Genomic DNA, 3,005 nt, shown 5'->3' on the forward strand with positions numbered 1-3,005 from the left:
GCATCCCAAATAAATGTCCATGGTGGGTTGTGTAGAGAGATTGTATCAGTTACCTTCATGCAGAATATATGAGATTTATCCTCTTTTCATATAAGTATCTTTCAGTAGAATCCTACATTTATTGAGAACATTGTGAAGTGCTATTTCTATTGTTTGTAGCAGTCTCATGTATTCTGAGTACTTTGGCAGACTAGGGATTGGCATTCTCTCTCATCTCTCAAAGGCTGCTTAGAAATGGACTCATACTTTGTACTTTTCAGCATATTGAAACTTCCAGCAGTCAGGTCAAATGCCTTTGAGGTTGAAGATGTTGTTATTAGCATATTACTGATACTGCTTTTGGAATGTTAAACATGCACAAAAGGCCTTTTCTTTTGAAATTATATTCCACTTTCTACGCTCACAATCAGCTCATGTTTTATTTTATTACGACTTGCGTGCTCTGATCGGTAGTACTTTTTGCATGTTAGGAATCTTTCGTGAGTCTTAGACTATAAGATGTGTCCTGGTGAAGATCTAGAAATAATTGAATTTCCATTTTCCCTCTTCTTCTGGAGAAAGTGCATTGCATCTTCTTTTACTCTTTGCTTTCATATTTTATCTTATTATGATATATGCATGTCCCCGAGCAAAAAGTTCTTCGAGGGCATCTTGAATCCTTTTATTGATCTTACTATATCATGTCTGCTATCATCTATTTCCTCCAAGGCATGTTTGGAATCTTCAGTGTCTGTTCACTTAGTGGAGTTTCTCGTTACTAGAACTATTTGATATTTATCAAAAAGAAAGAACTATTTGATAGATTTTCTGGTTGACTATTGGATGCAGAAGCCATAAAAAATCTGCACTAAATTTGCACTGCAATCAGGAGTATATCAACAGAGTGAAAGAATTGATGTGTAGATTTTGATTTGTGGGCTTCCAAGCTTTAATTCAGAAACAAATTTGATTTGCAGGACACAAGTAATTTTCCCGGATTTTGTAATGTAGCAGAGCTAGAGAATGCCTTCTCTAGTGCAAAGTTGAACCTTAAAAAAAAATTCCAGAAATGAAGTAAGCTTACTTGCTGGAGTAATATATCTTATTTCCAGATTGAGTTTTATGTTCGGCATACTTTAACCATAAATTTAGTGTAGATTAATCACTTATAAAGACATACATGATACCTATTGTTAAACCTGATCGAAGCCTAATATTAAAAGATACTTGATTGAAGCCTAATATAAAAGAATTTTCTCGTAAGTCAAATATATTTCCCTTCAAAGTTACCCATAAAAAGATAAGTTGCGAGACAATTTCACACTATAATTATATTATCAAACACGTATTAAAACTCATATTACTTGCAGACGAAGATTATTTTAACTTACTAGGTATGCTCCTTGTTGGGGTTTTTTACAATTTAATTATATTTAGTTTTAAAATTTAGCATATAAAACTAGAGAGTATGTATTTTTTATATACATATTTTATCATGAATTACATATGCGATGAAAAATTATTAATATTGTTTGCAAATTGCAAGCAATCTGGGTTGTGGTCCAAATTTAGAATGAGATTATAAAGTAAAATTACCAAACTCACCCTGTTCAAACAAACCTATGTATTTTGGCCTAAATAACTGAAGTACGAGGTTCAAGCTGCAAAAGAGTGAGAATGTAATTTCTAGGTAGTTATATTTAGGGTGGCAATCGGGTTGGGTTAGCCGGGTTTGGGTTGGGTGAGATTCGGGTTGGGTTAAGATAGTACTAACACGAACATGACCCGTTTAATAAAATGGTCAATTTTTCTAAACACGAACACGACCCGTTTAACCCATTTAATAAATAAATTATATTTTTTATATAACCCGTTTAATAAATATATTATATTTTTTATTCAACCCATTTAACCATCCATTTAACCCGTAAATACAACCCATTTAACTTTACATCCATTTTACCCGTTTATAGTTAATCCTCATAATACAACACCCACAAAGATAAAATATCACACATTTACACAAATCCAGCATAATTTACAATATTGTAGGAAAATTTAGTAAAAATAAATTCAAATTTGCTCAAGCTTCAATGTTGGTGTTGACGAAGCGGTAGCAGTGGAGGCAAGGCTCCAAGAGTTGGCTCCCATGGCACGAGCTTCGGATCTACCGAGGAAGACGAGGTGGTCGGTGCGACTAGGGACGGAGAGGCGGTTGGAGGAGAGTGAACATAGCAAAGAGAGGAGGGGAGGGTAGACGGAGACGGGGACGGGGATGGAGGCACCATGGCAAGCGGATACAAGGACGGAGGCACCGCGATAGACGATTGCGGCAAGCGGAGAGGGAGAGCGGGGGCGGCAGCACAGTGGCAGGCAGAGATTGCAGCACCGCGAAAAACGGAGACGAGGAGAGGAGACTTGGCAGTAGGCGGTAGATGGAGACAGAGAGTGGAGGCGGCAAGCATAGACGTATGAGATGGGGAGTGGAGATGGCAGGCGAAGACGCGGAGTGGAGAAGGTAGGAGGCAGGTGGAGATGCAGGAGGCGGCAGGCGGAGACGCGGTGGCAGACGATCACCGCTGGAGAGAGAGATCAAAGATGGGGGCAAAAATATTTGAAATGTAAGGCGAGGGCGGTTGGAGGAGTGGAGAGGGTTAGCCGGTTAGGTTGTTTTATAATATATATATATATATATATATATATATATATATATATATATATAATAAACGGGTTGGTGGGTTGACCCGATCCAACTTGACCCGACCCGACCCGTATAATTAAACGGGTCAAAACGGGTTAGTTGTATAAACCTGAACACGACCCGTTTATTAAACGGGTTAGGCGGGTTGACCCGTTTATGACCTGAACCCGATTATACCAAACTCAAACCTAAACCCAATTAAATGCCGTGTCACGTTATCGGGTCGGGTCAAATTTTGCCAAACCCTAAGAAAAGTCGGCCAACTTCCCGAAGATCCGAAACAGAATCCTAATAATAAAATAGTCGAATAATTCCATTTTAAAGT

The sequence above is a fragment of the Typha latifolia genome, chromosome 9 (genome assembly GCF_019914945.1).
Source record: "Typha latifolia isolate L0001 chromosome 9, TyphaL0001v2, whole genome shotgun sequence".
In the NCBI taxonomy this organism is placed as follows: domain Eukaryota; kingdom Viridiplantae; phylum Streptophyta; class Magnoliopsida; order Poales; family Typhaceae; genus Typha; species Typha latifolia.